Consider the following 12,647-nt stretch of genomic DNA (forward strand, 5'->3'; position numbering starts at 1 on the left):
ACCTTGCACCCGATGTCACCAAAACCAAGGAGCTGATTGTTCGCCAGAAAGAAAACAAGAGGTGTACAATCTACTAATTGGGGAATCAGAGGTGGAGAGGGTGAGCAAATTTAAGTTCTTGGGAGTCACTATCTCAGAGGACCCAATACATTAATACATCGTGAAGGAAGCACATCAGCGCCTCGACTTAGGAATTTCAGAGGTTGGGTATGACATCGGAAACACTGACAAATTTCTACAGATGTGTGGTGGAAAATGTGCTGACTGTCTGCGTCATGGTCTGGTAGGGGGGGACACCAATACCCCTGAGCATAAAGCCCTGCAAAAGGTAGTTTACACAGCACATCATCATTGAGAACTTCTGTCAGAGAGCAACTGTAATCATCAAGGATCTACACCACCCAACATGCACTCTGTTCTCGTTGCTACCATGAGGAAAGAGGTATTGGTGCCACAAGACTCACACCACCAGGTTCAGGAACAGCCGCTAACCCTTCCATCATCAGACTCCTCAACGACAAACTCATTTCAGACTCTTGCATTTTATTGTGTTTTTTCCTCTCTAATTGTAGTCAGTTTACATTTTTAAATGTGTGTGCTTGTTATGTAATTTTTTAATGCACTACCAATAAGCAGTAATTCTCCCACTCCTGCAGGAAAAGGAATCTCAGGGTTGTATGTGATGTCATGTATGTAGTCTGACAATAGATCTGGAAAAAAGTTTTGGTCAGGACCCAATAAAAACTTCAAGATGAGAAATAGAAGCAGGAATAAGATGTTGGATATTTTCTCTCAGCCATTTTCCTGCATTAACACCATGCCCTTTTATCCCTTGGATATCAAACATTCTAATATGAATATACTGAGCCTCCAGTAAATTCCAAAGATTTATCATCCTTGAATATTTAATTTTTCTAATCTCTCTGATGAGAGGCTGACTCCTTGTTTGGAAATGTAAACACCCAGAAAGAGGAAATGTTGCCTGAGCATCTATCCCCACAAGAATTTTGTTGTTTTTAATTCAATTTGCCCTTAGTTTTTTTTAATCCAATAGAATGTAGGTCCAGCTTGTTTCATCCCACCTCATGAGAAACTCACCAACCTTGGTATCAATTTGGTCAAATCATTCATTCCCTCTATTGTAAGCATATCTTTCCTTGGGTTGGATCGGGATTGCATTTGCTGACTCAGTTGACATTTCGGGCCTCAGCCCTTCTTCGGCTCTCTTGAAAATTACTTATTACTGACATCATGATAGCTGAATACTATGTCAAAGACAGATGTTACAAATGTGAGGACCTGGATGTAATAGTGATCATTTAAGAGGGAGTACTGAGCAAATTTGAGGGTCTAAAGGTAGATAAGTCCCCTGGTCCTGATGGAATACATCCCATCTGAAAGAAATGGCAAAAGTTATAGTAGAGGCTTTGGTGATAATTTACCAAAATTCTTTGGACTCGGCAGATCTCGGTGGATTGGAAGGGAATGAATGTCACGCTACTATTCAAAAAAGGATGCAGAGAATTAGGCCATTTAGTTTAAACATAAAGGTTCCATTATTGTCACGTAATGCTACATTTAGAATGTCACGTACATGAAATTCTTTAACCTTTGCTGTAAGACGGGCAGAGAGTCGCCAGTTGGTCCAGCAGAAAACTACAGCACCTGGTGTTCCTAGGTGGTCTCCCCTCCCAAGTACTGACCAGTCCCTGTGCCTGCTTAGCTACCGAGTTCAGACAATCCCAGGTATATTCATGGTTATTTGGTGCTGTCAAACTGTGGTTGGAAAAATGCTTGAAAGCTCTCAAAGAAGAAATAGTGAGGCATCTGGAGTGAAATGAAACAATTAGCCAGATGCAGCATGGCTTCAGCTGAGGCAGGTCCTGTATCACAAACTTATTCTTTGAGCGGGGTAGAAGGAGGGGAGCAGATGGATATTTACTTGGATTTCCAGAAGGTGTTCGATGAGGTGCCGCACAAGATTCACACATAAGGATGCATAGAGTTGGGGTTGATGTATTAGTATGGATAAAAGATTGGTTAACCAATAGATAGCAGAAAGTTGGGGTACAGGGTCTTTTTCTGGTTGGCAATCATTCATCAGGGGGTCAGTGCTGGACCTGCACCTGTTCACAATGTATATTAATGATCTAGAAGAGGGGAGCAGAGTGTAATTAGAGTTTAGCTGATGACTAAATTCAGTGGAAAAATAAATTTTGCAGAGGATATGGAGAGTATGCAGAGATAGAGGTCAAATGAATGGTCAAGGGTCTGCAAGATGGAGTCCAATGTTAGTAAATGTGAGGTTATCCACTTTGGAAGGTAAAATCGAGGATCAGATTATTATTTAAATGGAGAGTGATTGCAACATGCTGCCATATAGAAGGACTTAGCAGCAGTCTATCAAGAAGACAAATGAAATGTTGGCCTTCATTGCTAGAGGGATTGAATTTAGCAATAGGGAGGGTTATGCTGCAATTACAAAGGCCAGATCTGGAGTACTGCCTGCAGTTTCGGTCTCCTTACTTTTTTTAAAAATTTTTATTTTTCACACTATAAGCCACATTGATCAAGATACATACATTTTCCTTTTCAAATATATACAGTGTCGTTTTCTCCCCCCTCCCTCTTCCCCTCCCACCCTCCCTACCTCCCCTGCCATTCATTTAACATTCAGAATCTAAGATACATTAAACCCGTCAAACAATGTTGTCACTCAGTAAAAATAAACAAGAAATTCAACTGAGTCAGTTCTTTTCATTCTCTTCTCCGTCATTTTAGGCGGTAGATGTCCCCGATAGGTTTTCTCTATTATGTTTTATGTATGGCTCCCATATTTGTTCAAATATTTTAATATTATTTCTTAAATTATATGTTATTTTTTCTAATGGAATACATTTATTCATTTCTATATACCATTGTTGTATTCTCAAGTTATCTTCTAATTTCCAGGCTGACATAATACATTTTTTTGCTACAGCTAGGGCTGTCCTAACAAATCTTTTTTGTGCACCATCCAAATCAAGTCCAAATTCTTTGTTTTTTATGTTACTTAGGAGAAAGATCTCTGGGTTTTTTGTTATATTGATTTTTGTGATTTTATTTAATATCTGGTTTAGATCTTCCTAAAATTTTTTCACTTTCTCACATGTCCAGATTGCATGAATTGTTGTTCCCATTTCCTTTTTACAGCAAAAACATCTGTCAGATACTGTTGGGTCCCATTTATTTAACTTTTGAGGTGTAATGTATAGCCTGTGTATCATACGTAACCTCATGTTTATTGTATTTCTCATAGTTCCAGAGCATAACTTCTCCCATGTTTCCTTCTTTATCATTATGTTTAGATCTTGTTCCCATTTTTGTTTAGTTTTACCATTTGTTTCCTCATTCTCCTTTTCTTGTAGTTTAATATACATGTTTGTTATAAATTTTTTGATTATCATTGTGTCTGTAATCATATATGATGATGGTGGTGGTGAATTGGATTAGTAAATATGCAGACAATACTAAGATAGGTGGAATAGTGGATAATGAAGAAGGTTTTCAAGGATTGCAGAGGGATTTGGGCTGCTTAGAAAAATGGGCTGAAAAATGGCAGATGGAATTTAATGCTGATAAGTGTGAGGTGCTTTATTTTGGTAAGAAGAATCAGAATAGGACATACATGGTAAATGGGAGAGCATTGATGAATACAGAAGAGCAGAAAGATTTAGGAGTAACGGTACCTCGTTCCCTGAAGGTAGAAACTCACGTGAATAGGGTGGTGAAGAAGGTTTTTAGTATGCTGGCCTTTATCAATCATTGCATGGAATATAGGAGTTGGGAGGTGATGTTGAGATTGTATAAGACGTTGGTGTAGCCTAATTTGGAGTTCTGTGTGCAGTTCTGGTCGCCTAATTATAGGAAGGATATAAACAGAGTGGAGAGAGTGCAGAGAAGGTTTACCAGAATGTTACCTGGGTTTAAGCATCTAGAGTATAGGGAGAGATTGGACAGATTAGGTCTTTATTCTTTGGAGCGTAGAAGGTTGAGAGGGGATTTGATAGAAGTATTTAAGATTATGAAAGGGATAGACAGAATGTATGTGGATAGACTATTTCCATTAAGAGGAGGAAAGATTAAAACAAGAGGACATGAGTTAAGAATTAAGGGGCAGAGGTTTAGAGGTAACATGAGGGGGAACTTCTTTACTCAGAGAGTGGTAGCCGTGTGGAATGAGCTTCCGGGAGAAATAGTGGCGGCGGAGTCAATTGTATTATTTAAGAAAAGGTTGGACAGGTATATGGATGAGAAGAAGATGGAGGGTTATTGGCATTGTGCAGGGAGGTGGGACTAGAAAGGGGTGTTTGGTTCGGTGCGGACTAGAAGGGCCTAATGGCCTGTTTCCGTGCTGTAATTGTTATGTTATGTTATGTTAAAATTACTTCCCTCTGGTAACCTCAGACTGCTTCCCAATTTGTCCTTCAAGTAGGATTTCAGTTGGTAGTATGCCAACACTGTATCATGAGTCATATTATATTTATCATTCATTTGTTCAAAGGATAATAATTTATTTTCCGAAAAGCATTTTTCTATTCTATTGATCCCTTTTTTCTCCCATTCTCTCTCTATTGTAAAAGGGATTAGCTGATTTTGAGTCAGGGGAATCACGTTGCTCTCCATTGCAGGCAAAATCTTCGCTAGGATTCTACTAAATAGAATAATACCTAGTGTCGCCGAGAATATTCTCCCAGAATCACAGTGCGGCTTTCGCGCAAACAGAGGAACCACTGACATGGTCTTTGCCCTCAGACAGCTCCAAGAAAAGTGCAGAGAACAAAACAAAGGACTCTACATCACCTTTGTTGACCTCACCAAAGCCTTCGACACCGTGAGCAGGAAAGGGCTTTGGCAAATACTAGAGCGCATCGGATGTCCCCCAAAGTTCCTCAACATGATTATCCAACTGCACGAAAACCAACAAGGTCGGGTCAGATACAGCAATGAGCTCTCTGAACCCTTCTCCATTAACAATGGCGTGAAGCAAGGCTGTGTTCTCGCACCAACCCTCTTTTCAATCTTCTTCAGCATGATGCTGAACCAAGCCATGAAAGACCCCAACAATGAAGACGCTGTTTACATCCGGTACCGCACGGATGGCAGTCTCTTCAATCTGAGGCGCCTGCAAGCTCACACCAAGACACAAGAGAAACTTGTCCGTGAACTTCTCTTTGCAGATGATGCCGCTTTAGTTGCCCATTCAGAGCCAGCTCTTCAGCGCTTGACGTCCTGCTTTGCGGAAACTGCCAAAATGTTTGGCCTGGAAGTCAGCCTGAAGAAAACTGAGGTCCTCCATCAGCCAGCTCCCCACCATGACTACCAGCCCCCCCACATCTCCATCGGGCACACAAAACTCAAAACGGTCAACCAGTTTACCTATCTCGGCTGCACCATTTCATCAGATGCAAGGATCGACAATGAGATAGACAACAGACTCGCCAAGGCAAATAGCGCCTTTGGAAGACTACACAAAAGAGTCTGGAAAAACAACCAACTGAAAAACCTCACAAAGATATGCGTATACAGAGCCGTTGTCATACCCACACTCCTGTTCGGCTCCGAATCATGGGTCCTCTACCGGCACCACCTACGGCTCCTAGAACGCTTCCACCAGCGTTGTCTCCGCTCCATCCTCAACATCCATTGGAGCGCTCACACCCCTAACGTCGAGGTACTCGAGATGGCAGAGGTCGACAGCATCGAGTCCACGCTGCTGAAGATCCAGCTGCGCTGGATGGGTCACGTCTCCAGAATGGAGGACCATCGCCTTCCCAAGATCGTATTATATGGCGAGCTCTCCACTGGCCACCGTGACAGAGGTGCACCAAAGAAAAGGTACAAGGACTGCCTAAAGAAATCTCTTGGTGCCTGCCACATTGACCACCGCCAGTGGGCTGATAACGCCTCAAACCGTGCATCTTGGCGCCTCACAGTTTGGCGGGCAGCAGCCTCCTTTGAAGAAGACCGCAGAGCCCACCTCACTGACAAAAGGCAAAGGAGGAAAAACCCAACACCCAACCCCAACCAACCAATTTTCCCTTGCAACCGCTGCAATCGTGTCTGCCTGTCCCGCATCGGACTGGTCAGCCACAAACGAGCCTGCAGCTGACGTGGACTTTTTACCCCCTCCATAAATCTTCGTCCGCGAAGCCAAGCCAAAGATTAGTTTTGGTAATTGATAATTTGTTTTATTCCTTTCTACATGAATCTTCTTCCAAATATTGAGCAGATGATGTAATACTGGAGAATTCCTGCGTTGTACCAATTTTTCATCCCATTTATATAATATATGTTTGGGTATCTTCTCCCCTATTTTATCTAGTTCTAATCTAGTCCAATCTGGCTTTTCCCTTGTTTGATAAAAATCTGATAGGTATCTTAATTGTGCGGCTCCATAATAATTTTTTTAAGTTTGGCAGTTTATACCATTCTGTTAATTTATCTAATGCTATCCTCGGTTTCCCCCCTTTCCATAAAAATTTCCTTATTATTTTCTTTAACTCTTTGAAGAATTTCTCTGTCAAGTGTATTGGCAATGCCTGAAATAGGTATTGTATCCTTAGGAAAATGTTCATTTTAATACAGTTTATCCTTCCTATTAGTGTTAGTGGTAAGTCTTTCCAATGCTCTAAGTCGTCCTGTAATTTTTTAATTAGTGGATAATAATTGAGTTTATATAGATGGCTGAGGTTTTTATTTATTTGTATACCTAGGTATCTTATTTCTTGCATTTGCCATCTAAATGGTGATTTTTTCTTAAATTTTGAGAAATCCGCATTATTCATTGGCATTGCTTCACTTTTATTTGCGTTAATCTTGTAACCCAACACTTCTCCATATTCCTTCAATTTCTCATGTAATTCTTTTATTGATATTTCTGGTTCTGTTAAGTATACTATAACGTCATCTGTGAATAAACTGATTTTATATTCCTTGTCTTTTATTTTTATCCCTTTTATTTTCTGTTCTTATCAGTTCTGCTAGTGGTTCTATGGCTAACGCAAACAATAAGGGCGATAGTGGGCATCCCTTCCTTGTTGATCTGCTTAAATTAAATTGTTTTGATATCCATTTACTGTCATTTTCGCTAATGGCCCCTTATATAATGCTTTAATCCAATTAATATATTTCTCTGGTAAGCTGAATTTTTGTAGTACTTTGAATAAATAATTCCTTTCTACTCTGTCAAAGGCCTTCTCTGCGTCTAAAGCAACCGCTACTGTAGGAGCTTTATTTCCTTCTACTGCATGAATTAAGTTAATAAATTTACAAATATTGTCTGTTGTTCGTTTTTTTTTAAATAAATCCAGTTTGGTCTAGATTTACTATTTTTGGTACATAGTTGGCTAATCTGTTTGCTAATAGTTTAGCTATTACATTATAATCTGTGTTAAGTAAAGATATTGGTCTATATGACGCTGGTGTGAGTGGATCTTTCCCTGTCTTTGGTATTACTGTAATTATTGCTGTTTTGCATGAATCTGGTAAGCTTTGTGTTTTATCAATCTGGTTGATTACTTCCAGGAGAGGAGGAATTAATAAATCTTTAAATGTTTTATAGAATTCTATTGGGAATCCATCCTCTCCTGATGTTTTATTATTCGGTAGTTTTTTTTATTATCTCTTGTATTTCTACTATTTCAAATGGTTCTGTTAATTTATTTTGTTCCTCTGTTTGTAATTTTGGTAGTTCAATTTTAATTAAAAATTCATCTATTTTGTCTTCTTTCCCTTCGTTTTCAGTTTGGTATAATTGTTCGTAGAATTCTCTGAAGTTTTCATTAATCTCCGTTGGATTATATGTGATTTGTTTGTCTTTTTTCCTTGATGCCAATACCATTCTCTTAGTTTGTTCTGTCTTAAGCTGCCATGCTAGTATTTTGTGCATTTTTTCTCCTAGTTCATAATATTTCTGTTTTGTCTTCATTATGTTCTTCTCCACCTTATATGTTTGTAGTGTTTCATATTTTATTTTTTTATCTGCCAATTCTCTTCTTTTAGTTGTGTCTTCCTTCATTGCTAATTATTTTTCTATATTTGCTATTTCCCTTTCCAACTGCTCTGTTTCCTGATTGTTGTCCTTCTTCATCTTGGTTACATAACTTATTATTTGCCCTCTGATGAACGCTTTCATTGCGTCCCATAGTATAAACTTATCTTTCACTGATTCCGTATTTATTTCAAAGTACATTTTAATTTGTCGTTCAATAAATTCTCTAAAATCCTGCCTTTTAAGAAGCATGGAGTTTAATCTCCATCTATACATTCTTGGAGGGATGTCCTCTAACTCTATTGTCAATATCAGGGGTGAGTGGTCCGATAATACTCTAGCTTTATATTCTGTTTTCCTAACTCTGTCTTGCATGTGAGCTGATAACAGGAATAGGTCTATTCTTGAGTATGGTTTATGTCTACCCGAATAATATGAATATTCCTTTTCCTTTGTGTGTTGTTTCCTCCATATATCCAAAAGTTGCATTTCTTGCATCGATTTAATTATAAATTTGGTTACTTTGTTCTTTCTGTTAATTTTTTTCCCAGTTTTATCCATGTTTGAATCTAAATTAAGGTTGAAATCCCCTCCTATTACTATGTTCCCTTCCGTGTCTGCTATCTTCAAAAAAATATCTTGCATAAATTTTTGATCTTCTACGTTAGGTGAAAATACATTGAGTAAATTCCAAAACTCCGAATATATCTGACATTTTATCATTACATATCTCCCTGCTGGATCTATTATTTCCTCTTCTATTTTAATTGGTACATTTTTACTGATTAATATAGCTACTCCTCTAGCTTTTGAATTATATGAAGCTGCTGTTACATGTCCTATCCAATGAATGCTATATCAATTTTTTCTTTTTTCAGTAAATTTAGCAGTTTCTTCCTTTTGATTTGGTTTTGTATTCCGTTAATATTTAAAGTCATATAGTTCAACATAGCCATTTCATACTTTGTTTATCATTTCTTTCCATTTCCTCATCATCACCTTTCCTTCTTATCCATTTCGGCTTTATTTTTTTGAACACTTTTTAAGACAACATTTCTAAAACATCAAACATTCCCCTTATTCTCCTATCTAAAATTTCTTTAACCTCACTATCTCCTCCCCTTCCTGAGTTGCCCTTTATCCCTTCTCGGGCAACCACATCTCCCCTCTCCATTTGGATTTGCGAATTCACTCGCAAGCGTCAACTGATTTCGCAGTGACCGTACCTCCTCCCCACCCAGCCCCCCCCCCCAGAAAAGATTTTAATTTTCATATACAACAAAGGTCACTCTCTTAATTCCCTCCTTACTTCCTCTCTTCCCTTTCTTTCCTTATTAATTCTTATCTATACTCTATATATTTTCTCTTAAATGCATATATACACATGTACACACATATATACATACACACACACACACACACACACACATATATATATATATATATATGTATATATACACACATACATATAGTTCGTGGTCATTTTTGCTCTCGTTACATGTCTTCATCTCTCTGTCTGTTTTGTAGTTGTTCTGCAAATTTTCGTGCTTCCTCCAGATCCGAGAATAGTCTGTTTTGCTGCCCTGGAATAACTATTTTAAGTACCGCTGGGTACTTTAGCATAAATTTATATCCTTTTTTCCATAGGATCGCTTTTGCTGTATTAAACTCCTTCCTCTTCTTCAGGAGTTCAAAACATATCTGGATAGAAAAAATTTTTTTGACCCTTGTATTCCAGTGGCTTTTTGTCTTCTCTTATTTTCTTCATTGCTTTCTCCAATATATTTTCTCTTGTTGTATATCTTAGGAATTTTACTAAAATGGATCTTGGTTTTTGTTGTGGCTGTGGTTTAGGGGCTAATGTTCTTTGTGCCCTTTCTATTTCCATTTCTTCCTGTAATTCTGGTCTTCCTAGGACCCTGGGGATCCAATCTTTTATAAATATTCTTGCCTTCTTCATCTTCCTTAAGGCCCACTATCTTTATATTATTTCTTCTATTATAATTTTCCATTATATCTATCTTCTGAGCTACCATGACTACCAGTCCCCCCCACATCTCCATCGGGCACACAAAACTCAAAACGGTCAACCAGTTTACCTATCTCGGCTGCACCATTTCATTAGATGCAAGGATCGACAATGAGATAGACAACAGACTCGCCAAGGCAAATAGCGCCTTTGGAAGACAACACAAAAGAGTCTGGAAAAACAACCAACTGAAAAACCTCACAAAGATAAGCGTATACAGAGCCGTTGTCATACCCACACTCCTGTTCGGCTCCGAATCATGGGTCCTCTACCGACATCACCTACGGCTCCTAGAACGCTTCCACCAGCGTTGTCTCCGCTCCATCCTCAACATTCATTGGAGCGCTTTCATCCCTAACGTCGAAGTACTCGAGATGGCAGAGGTTGACAGCAGCGAGTCCATGCTGCTGAAGATCCAGCTGTGCTGGATGGGTCACGTCTCCAGAATGGAGGACCATCGCCTTCCCAAGATCGTGTTATATGGCGAGCTCTCCACTGGCCACCGTGACAGAGGTGCACCAAAGAAAAGGTACAAGGACTGCCTAAAGAAATCTCTTGGTGCCTGCCACATTGACCACCACCAGTGGGCTGATATCTCCTCAAACCGTGCATCTTGGCGCCTCACAGTTTGGCGGGCAGCAACCTCCTTTGAAGAAGACCGCAGAGCCCACCTCACTGACAAAAGGCAAAGGAGGAAAAACCCAACACCCAACCCCAACCCACCAATTTTCCCCTGCAACCGCTGCAACCGTGTCTACCTGTCCCGCATCGGACTTGTCAGCCACAAACGAGCCTGCAGCTGACGTGGACATTTACCCCCTCCATAAATCTTCGTCCGCGAAGCCAAGCCAAAGAAGAAGAAAAGATTCTTCTAATTTCTTTTTTAAGTCATCTACTTCCATTTCTATGGCTGTTTCTCGTTCTTCCACCTTGTCCACTCTTTTTCCTATATCTCACATGACCATCTCTAATCTATTCATTTTTTCTTCTGTACTTTTTATTCTCCTTTTTATTTCACTAAATTCTTGTGATTGCCATTCTTTTATTGATTCCATATATTGTTTAAAAAAAATATCCATTGTCTTGCCCTTCCCTTCATCTTCCATTTCTCTGTGTTCTTCTTCTTCTTCTTCCTCTGGGTTGGTCATCTGTTGTTTCTTTGATTTCCTTTTACTCTCTTCTTTCTTGCTCTCATTATTTTCTGTGTTTTCCTCTTGTTGTTGTGTTGTGGCTGTCATTCTCAGCTGTGGAGATCGACTCCTCAGCTGGTCCCCCTCCCGTCAGTGTCTTTTCTTTTGTCTTGCGCGGTTGCGCACTTTTGCTTGGCTCCGTGAGCCATTTTTGTAGTCCCGAGCTCGGGACTTCGACTGACCTGAGGGAGCGGCTTCTCTCTCCACAGCAGGCCTCCTCGGACGGGTAAGGCCTTCACCTTCTTCTTCCGATGACTTTTCTTCTTCTCTTCTTGCCGTTGCTTTCGACTTTTCTTTCTTCGTTGCCATTTTCTTCCCACCTTTACTTTCACTTTATTTTAATTTTCGTGTTTGTGCCTTTGCATTTTCTCTGTTTTTTTTTAAACTTTTCCGGTTAGGGCTGGAGTTCCCCAACTGGCCACTACTCCATCACGTGACTCCTCGTCTTTCGGTCTCCTTACTTGAAGGATACACTGGCTTTGGAGGCTGGCCAAAGAAGGTTCAACTGGTTGATTCCAGAGATGAGGAGGGTTAGCCAATGTGGAGAGATTGAATTGTCTGTGATTGTTAAGTTTTTTTTTACCATTGGTGGCGGAGACAGGGGCATAGCCTCAAGATTCAGGGTGGTAGATTTAGGATGGAGATGAGGAACTGCTTTTCCCAGAGGGTGGTAAAGCTATGGAATTCACTGCCCAATGAACCAGCAGAGGCTACCTCAGGAAATATATTTAATGTTCGATATATTTTTACATAGTAGGGGAATCTTACTTTATTAGTAAGGGTATTGGGAAAAGGCAGGTAGGTGGAGATGAGCTTATTGTACGGTGGAGCAGGCTTGATGGCGGATTACTTACTGCTGCTCTTATAAATAGGTGTTACTGTGTAAAGTCAGATTGCATATATTGATATGCACCTGGCATTAACTACCTGGAAAAAAAACATTGGGGATAAATGGCTAATTTTTCATTGACAATAACCAATGGGGTGATGCAGGGATCAATACTAGAACCTAAACTATAATCAATATTAATGATTTGGGTTAAGAAACTAGTAGTTGTGAAAAGGACGCAAAAGGATTATAGAAGTGATAAGTGAGTGGAGAAGGCTAAGAAAACATTACAACATGGGAAAAAGTGAGATTATTTCCTGTGGAAGAAAGAATGAATAAAACATTATTTAAATAAAGTGGGCCTACAGGGGGATTTGGGAGTTCAGTTGCATGAAACTGTTGACATGTAGTTCAAGCAAATATTTAAGGAAGGTTAATAGAATGTTCACCTTTATTGCAAAGGGTATACACTGAAAGTTGGGAATGTTTGGAGCAGCTTTCCTGTGCTCTGTTCTGACCACTCCTGGGCATGCAACAAGGTTTTGATCTCTATATTTAAGGAAAGAC

This window comes from Narcine bancroftii, chromosome 3 (genome assembly GCF_036971445.1).
Source record: "Narcine bancroftii isolate sNarBan1 chromosome 3, sNarBan1.hap1, whole genome shotgun sequence".
In the NCBI taxonomy this organism is placed as follows: domain Eukaryota; kingdom Metazoa; phylum Chordata; class Chondrichthyes; order Torpediniformes; family Narcinidae; genus Narcine; species Narcine bancroftii.